The 9,500-nt window shown below is 42.6% G+C and overlaps 1 pseudogene; it reads left to right on the top strand.

Moving 5' to 3' along the window:
• Positions 1-758: 758 nt before the first annotated feature.
• Positions 759-9,500, top strand: part of LOC121844265 — a 10,605-nt pseudogene continuing 1,863 nt past the window's right edge.

Raw genomic sequence — 9,500 nt, forward strand, 5'->3', positions numbered from 1 at the left:
AATACCCTGTATATAGTCTCCACATTGACTCTGTACCGGTACCCCCTGTATATAGTCTCCACATTGACTCTGTACCGGTACCCCCTGTATATAGCCTCCACATTGACTCTGTACCCGTACCCCCTGTATATAGTCTCCACATTGACTCTGTACCGGCACCCCTGTATATAGTCTCCACATTGACTCTGTACCGGTACTCCCCTGTATATAGCCTCCACATGGACTCTGTACCTGTACCCCCTGTATATAGCCTCCACATTGACTCTGTACCTGTACCCCCTGTATATAGCCTCCACATTGACTCTGTACCGGTACCCCCTGTATATAGCCTCCACATTGACTCTGTACGGTACCCCCTGTATATAGCCTCCACATTGACTCTGTACCAGTACCCCCTGTATATAGCCTCCACATTGACTCTGTACCAGTACCCCCTGTATATAGCCTCCACATTGACTCTGTACCGGTACCCCTGTATATAGTCTCTACGATTGTTATTTTACTGTTGCTCTTTAATTACTTGTTACTTTTATTTCTCATTCTTATTCGTATTTATTTTATATATATTTTTTAACCTGCATTGTTGGTTGGGGCTCGTAAGAAAGTATTTCACTGTGAGGTCTACACCTGTTGTATTCGGCGCCTGTTGATCAATAACATGTTATTTGCTTCTATGAGCCGTTCTGGTTCAGAATACTAACTTGACTTACTTACTACCCCCAGGTTGCCAGGGTAACCTCCCCAGCCAATCAGCAGTCATGGATGAGATGGATCTGCCCAGATGAAGAAGGAAGTGGAGAGTCTGAAATACCAACTGGCTTTCAAAGAGAGAAGTCCTCCAAGACAGTCACTGAGTAAGTCAACTAGTACTAGACTACTACTACACTACCACTACTACTACTGGTACTACTACAACTACTACTATTACTACTACACTACTACTACACTACTACTACACCACTACACTACTACACTACTACACTACTACTACACTACTACACTACTACTACACCACTATACCACTACTACTACACTACTACTACACTACACTACTACACTACTACTACTACTACACTACTACACTACTACTACTACACCACTACTACTACACTACTACTAATACTACTACTACATACACTACTACTACCACTACTACTACTATAATACTACTACTACTACTACTACTACTACTACTACACTACTACTACTACTACTACACTACTACACTATTACACTACTACGCTACTACTACACTACTACACTACTACTACACTACTACTGCACTACTACTACACTACTACTACTGTTACACAATAACTACACTACCACCACTACTACTACACTACTACTACACTGCAACACCACTACTACTACACCACTACACTAATACTACACTACTACACTACTACTACTACTACTACACTACTACTGCACAACTACTACTACACTACTACACTACTACTACACTACACTGCTACTACTACTACTACACTACTACATTACTACTACTACACTACTACACTGCTACTACTACTACACCACTACACTGCTACTACTACTACACTACTACACTACTACACTACTACTACACTACACTGCTACTACTACTACACAACTACTACTACTACTACACTACTACATTACTACTACTACACTACTACACTGCTACTACTACTACACCACTACACTGCTACTACTACTACTACTACTACTACTACACTACTACACTACTACGATTTTAAAAAAAAAAAAAAATCTTGGCCGGACCGAAAGTCTTCTGTTCTTTTGTCAGTCGATTGGTCGATATTTTTTTAAAACGTGTATTTTTCCATTTATAGACACCCCTATGTGTTTAAAAAAATCAACTATATGCATTGAGCTTATCTGATACTTTAAACTTCACGTTCGCTGAAATAAGACACAAATGACTCAAGAGGGAGCCAGAGATCTAGATAACCAGAAGAAAGAAAAACAACCTTAACCTGAACCGATTATTCTCCTCCCACTCCTGCTGGCGTTAGCAATTCTGCCATTACTCTCCTGAAGTTGCCGGTAATAGGTTAGCAGATTCTGCCATTACTCTCCTGAAGTTGCCGGTAATAGGTTAGTTGCGGCAGATTCTGCCATTACTCTCCTGAAGTTGCCAGTAATAGGTTAGCAGTCGGCAACCTTTCTCATGTTGAATGACCTTAACGTTTCTACCCATCTGCATGCCAGTTATGGTTTTCACACATTTCTGTGGAAAAGTTTCATTTCATTTATAATAACGTCTTCATATGTCAAAATATATTGTAATGTGGAAAATCTAAATTATATCCAAAACTAAATTAAAATGATACTAACCTAAAAAGGTAACTTCTATTGCCAACTATGGTGAAAAAAATAGTCTACATAAAGCCAACAAATAAAAACATTGCAACCTGCAGGTAGAAAATATCCCGATAAAAAATAAAATATTCTATAAATCACATTGGCTTCATATGGCCTGTCTGCAACGAACTTGACATATTGTATCAACTATTAACTTGAGTCGGGGACAAGTAAACATATAACATTGTATAAAATATTCTGGGTCTTCAGAGTTTCCAGACACAGCTGTCGGCTAGTTGAGTAATGGATAAGAAGCCGTGCTTGACTTGGCCAGGAGCTGAGTACCTTCACCTCAAATGTTCTACTGCTCGAGCTCCTCTTCCTCTTATAGAATATTATCTCAATGTTCTACTGCTCGAGCTCCTCTTCCTCTTATAGAATATTATCTCAATGATCTACCGCTTGAGCTCCTCTCTTCCTCTTATAGAATATTATCTCAATGTTCTACTGCTTGAGCTCCTCTTCCTCTTATAGAATATTATCTCAATGTTCTACTGCTTGAGCTCCTCTTCCTCTTATAGAATATTATCTCAATGTTCTACTGCTTGAGCTCCTCTTCCTCTTATAGAATATTATCTCAATGTTCTACTGCTTGAGCTCCTCTTCCTCTTATAGAATATTATCTCAAAGTATTATGGAGCTCCTACACCTGAATATAAAACAGTTCCGGAACCCAAAAGGAGTTCCGGAACCTATTCCAGTCCAAGTCAACCACTGATAAGAGGTAATCAGGTAGGGCTATTTTATGATGTTTCCACTGGATCAGAGCATGAAATGTTTCTCTTCCACTCTGAGTGGTTATCGAAAGGGAGAGAGCTGGAAGGATTTTTCAAATACTTTGAGGAACTATTTGTAATTCTCAATGGATGTAAAATATTAAAATAAAAAAATACTTTGTTTACTTGCTGTTTTGAGGTGAAGAAAACATTTACTTTGAGAAGCTCCACAGTTTATTAGTGGTGGAGATTTAAAAACAAATCTAATTTTACTTGTCACAGTCACATGGTTAGCAGATGTTAATGCGAGTGTAGCGAAATGCTTGTGCTTCTAGTTCCGACAATGCAGTAATATCTACAAGTAATCAAACAATTTCACAACTACTACCTTATACACACAAGTGTAAAGGGATAAAGAATATGTACATAAAGATATATGAATGAGTGATGGTACAGAGCAGCATAGGCAAGATACAGTAGATGGTATCGAGTACAGTATATACATATGAGATGAGTAATGTAGGGTATGTAAACATTATATAACGTGGCTAGTGATACATTTATTACAGACATTTTTCCATTATTAAAGTTATTAAAGAGTTGAGTCAGTGTCAGTGACAGTGTGTTGGCAGCAGCCACTCAATGTTAGTGGTGGCTGTTTAACAGTCTGATGGCCTTGAGATAGAAGCTGTTTTTCAGTCTCTCAGTCCCCTTTAAGCCAATCAGAAAGAGATCTCCCAAATGGACACATTTATATACCTACATTTGAATGCAAGACAGGTAGCTCATAGGCATATATACTTCTATGTGTAATCAGGTGCGTGTCTAGCTGATAGAACTCTAGAACTCTCAGTGATAGAACTGTAGAACTCTCAGCGATAGAACGTCTCTACAGAAGTAAAGGAGAGACTTCTAGCTGATAGAACTCTAGAACTCTCAGTGATAGAACGTCTCTATAGACGAAAAGGAGAGACTTCTAGCTGATAGAACTCTAGAATTCTCAGTGATAGAATGTCTCTATAGGAGTAAAGGAGAGAATTATCAGTGATAGAACTCTAGAATTATCAGTGATAGAATGTCTCTATAGAAGTAAAGGAGAGAATTCTCAGTGATAGAACTCTAGAATTCTCAGTAATAGAATGTCTCTATAGAAGTAAAGGAGAGACTTCTAGTTGATAGAACTCTAGAACTCTCAGTGATAGAACGTCTCTATAGAAACTCAACATTGACAGCAACGCTCCTAACAAAAGACAATTGACTAAAATTGAATTGACAAAACTCAAGAAATGGAATGAAATAAACCCAAACTTTTTTTCTCACAAGTGTAGCTCCGCAAACAACGTGTCCACGCCGACAATGAGAACAGTAATACTGGAATAACGATGTATTGTATTAACAGAAATGACCATAACCAAACAAACATTGTAGATTAGAAATGATGAGAGAGAGAGAGAGAGAGAGAGAGAGAGAGCAAGAGAGAGAGATTACAACATTATATTAATAACACAGCCCTGGTAACAACATTCTATTAATAACACACCCCTAGTAACAACATTCTATTAATAACACATCCTTAGTAACAACATTCTATTAAAAAACAAGCCCTGGTAACAACATTATATTAATAACACAGCCCTGGTAACAACATTCTATTAACAACACAGCCCTAGTAACAACATTCTATTATAACACAGCCCTAGTAACAACATTCTATTAATAACATAGCCCTAGTAACAACATTCTATTAATACCCTAGTAACAACATTCTATTAATAACACAGCCCTAGTAACACCATTATATTAATAACATATCCTAGTAACAACATTCTATTAATAACACAGCCCGGTAACACCATTATATTAATAACACAGCCCTAGTAACAACATTCTATTAATAACACAGCCCTAGTAACAACATTCTATTCATAACACAGCCCTAGTAACAACATTCTATTAATAACACAGCCCTAGTAACAACATTCTATTAATAAACAAGCCCTGGTAACAACATTCTATTAATAGCATATCCCTAGCAACAACATTCTATTAATACCCTGGTAACACCATTATATTAATAACATATCCCTAGTAACAACATTCTATTAATACCCTGGTAACAACATTCTATTAATAACACAGCCCTAGTAACAACATTATATTAATAACACAGCCTTGGTAACAACATTATATTAATAACACAGCCCTAGTAACAACATTCTATTCATAACACAGCCCTAGTAACAACATTCTATTAATAACACAGCCTTAGTAACAACATTCTATTAATACCCTGGTAACAACATTCTATTAATAACACAGCCCTAGTAACAACATTATATTAATAACACAGCCTTGGTAACAACATTATATTAATAACACAGCCCTAGTAACAACATTCTATTCATAACACAGCCCTAGTAACAACATTCTATTAATAACACAGCCTTAGTAACAACATTCTATTAATACCTAGTAACAACATTCTATTAACAACACAGCCCGGTAACAACATTCTATTAACAACACAGCCCTGGTAACAACATTCTATTATAACACAGCCCTAGTAACAACATTCTATTAATAACATATCCCTAGTAACAACATTCTATTAATAACACAGCCCTGGTAACAACATTCTATTATAACACAGCCCTAGTAACAACATTCTATTAATAACATATCCCTAGTAACAACATTCTATTAATAACACAGCCCTGGTAACAACATTCTATTAATAACACAGCCCTAGTAACAACATTCTATTAATAACACAGCCTTAGTAACAACATTATATTAATAACAGTCATCTCCTATTCAACCCCGACTCTATTAAACACTTTAACAGTCCCAGAGGACCAACAGTCCTCTCCTCTCACTCCATGCCTCCTGTCTCATCTTGTTGTCCACTGGGACAGGTTTAGCCCAGTGGGGGTACTATGGGAGGTGATATGGGGGAGGGAGGGTAGAGAGGTGCTATAGAGGTGAGGGAGGTAGAGAGGAGAGGAAGGAAGGGGAGAGGGAGGGAGGTAGAGAGAAGAGGAAGGAAGGGAGAGGGAGGGAGGTAGAGAGGAGAGGAAGGAAGGGGAGAGGGGAGGGAGGTAGAGAGGAGAGGAAGGAAGGAGGGGAGGGAGGAAGAAGGAGAGCAAGAGAGAGGAGAGGAAGGGGGAGGTAGAGGAGGGTAGGGAGTAGTAGAGAGGAGAGGAGAGGAGAGAGGGTAGGGAGAGAGAGGAGGAGAGGAGAGGAGAGAGGAGAGGAGAGGAGAGGAGAGGGGAGGGGAGAGGAGGGTAGGGTAGGTAGAGAGGAGAGGAGAGGAGAGGAGAGGAGAGGAGAGGAGAGGAGAGGAGAGGAGAGGAGAGAAGAGGAGAGGAGAGGAGGAGAGGAAGGGAGGAGAGGAGGGTAGGGAGTAGTAGAGAGGAGAGGAGAGGAGAGGAGAGGAGAGAGGGAGAGGAGAGGAGAGGAGGAGAGGAGAGGAGAGGGAGGAGGAGAGGAGAGGGAGGGAGGAAGAGGAGGGGTAGGGAGTAGTAGAGAGGAGAGGAGAGGAGAGGGAGAGGGAGGAGGAGGAGAGGAGAGGAGAGGGAGAGGAGAGGAGGGTAGGGAGTAGTAGAGAGGAGGGAGTAGTAGAGAGGAGAGGAGAGGAGAGGAGAGGAGAGGAGAGGAGAGGGAGAGGAGAGGGAGAGGAGAGGAGGGAGAGGAGGGTAGGGAGTAGTAGAGAGAGAGAGGAGAGGAGAGGAGAGGAGGAGGAGAGGAGGAGGAGAGGAGGAGGAGAGGAGAGGGGAGGGAGGAGGAGGGTAGAGTAGAGGAGGAGAGGAGAGGGAGGAGGAGAGGAGAGAGAGGAGGAGAGGAGAGGAGAGGGAGAGGAAGGAGGGAGTGTAGAGAGGAGAGGAGAGGAGAGGGAGAGGAGGGAGAGGGAGGAAGGAGAGAGGAAGGGAGTAGAGGAGGGGAGGGTAGAGAGAGGAGAGGGAGGAGGAGAGTGAGAGGAGAGGAGAGAGGGAGAGAGGAGAGGGAGGGAGGTAGAGGGAGGTAGAGAGGAGAGGAGAGGAGGAGGAGAGGAGAGGAGAGGGGGTGAGAGAGGAGGGGAGAGGAGAGGGAGGGGAGAGGAGAGGAGAGGGAGAAGGGAGGTAGAGAGGGAGGGGAGGGGAGGAGGAGAGGAGAGTAGAGGAGAGGAGGGAGATCGAGGGGAGAGAGAGGGAGGAGATCGAGGGGAGAGGGGAGATCGAGGGGGGAGAGGAGAGATCGAGAGGAGAGGAGAGGGAGATATCGAGAGGGAGAGGAGAGATCGAGGGGGGGGAGGAGAGGAGAGATCAGGGGAGAGGAGAGGAGGGAGAGATCGAGAGGGAGAGAGGGGGAGGAGATCGAGGGGGAGAGGAGAGGAGAGATCGAGGGGAGAGGAGAGATCGAGGGGAGAGGAGAGATCGAGGGAGAGGAGAGGAGAGATCGAGGGGGAGAGGAGAGGAGGAGAGAGGAGAGATGAAGAGAGGAGAGGGAGAGGAGAGGAGAGGAGAGGAGAGGAGAGGAGAGGAGAGGGAGGGAGGGGAGAGGAGAGGGAGGTAGAGGAGGGAGAGGGAGGAGAGGAGAGGAGAGGAGAGGGGAGAGGAGAGGAGGAGAGGAGAGGGAGAGGAGAGGAGAGGAGGGAGGGAGAGGAGAGGAGAGGAGGAGGGAGAGGAGAGGAGAGGAGAGGAGAGGAGAGGAGAGATCGAGGAGGGGTGGGGAGAGAGGAGAGATCGAGGGAGAGAGGAGAGGAGGTGAGATCGAGGGGAGAGGGAGAGGAGAGGAGAGGAGGTGAGATCGAGGGGAGAGGAGAGAGAGAGGGAGAGGTCAGAGGAGAGGAGAGGAGAGGAATCATTATAACTGGACCACAGGGACCCCTCCACCACACACACACACACACACACACACACTCACACTGTGTCTGAAGTGAGGAAGGCTCCCCTCCTAAGGCCATTTAAGGACAACACAGATGAACACTGTGTGAGTGAGAATGTGTGTGTGTGTGTGTGTGTGTGTGTGTGTGTGTGTGTGTGTGTGTGTGTGTGTGTGTGTGTGTGTGTGTGTGTGTGTGTGGTGTGTGTGTGTGTGGCTCGTCTCACCAGTCCCCTTGGACAGTGTATTGTAGTGTAGACAGTCACCATTATGTGTTAGTGAACTGAGAGAACAGCATCAGCTGAGAAACACACACCTCTACCTCTACCAGCTACACAACAGACTGATACACACCTCTACCAGCTACACAACAGACTGATACACACCTCTACCAGCTACACAACAGACTGATACACACCTCTACCAGCTACACAACAGACTGATACACACCTCTACCAGCTACACAACAGACTGATACACACCTCTACCAGCTACACAACAGACTGATACACACCTCTACCAGCTACACAACAGACTGATACACACCTCTACCTCTACCAGCTACACAACAGACTGATACACACATCTACCAGCTACACAACAGACTGATACACACCTCTACCTCTACCAGCTACACAACAGACTGATACACACCTCTACCTCTAACAGCTACACAACTGACTGGTCATTATAATGAGATGGATAACACAACTGACTGGTCATTATAATGAGATGGATAACACAACTGACTGGTCATTATAATGAGATGGATAACACAACTGACTGGTCATTATAATGAGATAGATAACACAACTGACTGGTCATTATAATGAGATGGATATCACAACTGACTGGTCATTATAATGAGAAGGATAACACAACTGACTGGTAGATGGCATTATAATGAGGTGGATAACACAACTGTCTGGTCATTACAATGAGATGGATAACACATCTGACTGGTAGATGGCATTATAATGAGGTGGATAACACAACTGACTGGTCATTATAATGAGATGGATAACACAACTGACTGGTACACGGCATTATAATGAGATGGATAACAACTGACTGGTCATTAAAATTAGATGGATAACACAACTGACTGGTCATTATAATGAGATGGATAACACAACTGACTGGTCATTATAATGAGATGGATAACACATCTGACTGGTAGATGGCATTATAATGAGGTGGATAACACAACTGACTGGTCATTATAATGAGATGGATAACACAACTGACTGGTCATTATAATGAGATGGATAACACAACTGACTGGTACACGGCATTATAATGAGGTGGATGCCACAACTGACTGGTCATTATAATGAGATGGATAACACAACTGACTGGTCATTATAATGAGATGGATAACACAACTGACTGGTCATTATAATGAGATGGATAACACAACTGACTGGTCATTATAATGAGATGGATAACACAACTGACTGGTCATTATAATGAGATGGATAACACAACTGACTGGTCATTAAAATGAGATGGATAACACAACTGACTGGTTATTATAATGAGATGGATAACACA

This window comes from Oncorhynchus tshawytscha, unplaced genomic scaffold (genome assembly GCF_018296145.1).
Source record: "Oncorhynchus tshawytscha isolate Ot180627B unplaced genomic scaffold, Otsh_v2.0 Un_contig_4020_pilon_pilon, whole genome shotgun sequence".
Lineage (NCBI taxonomy): Eukaryota > Metazoa > Chordata > Actinopteri > Salmoniformes > Salmonidae > Oncorhynchus > Oncorhynchus tshawytscha.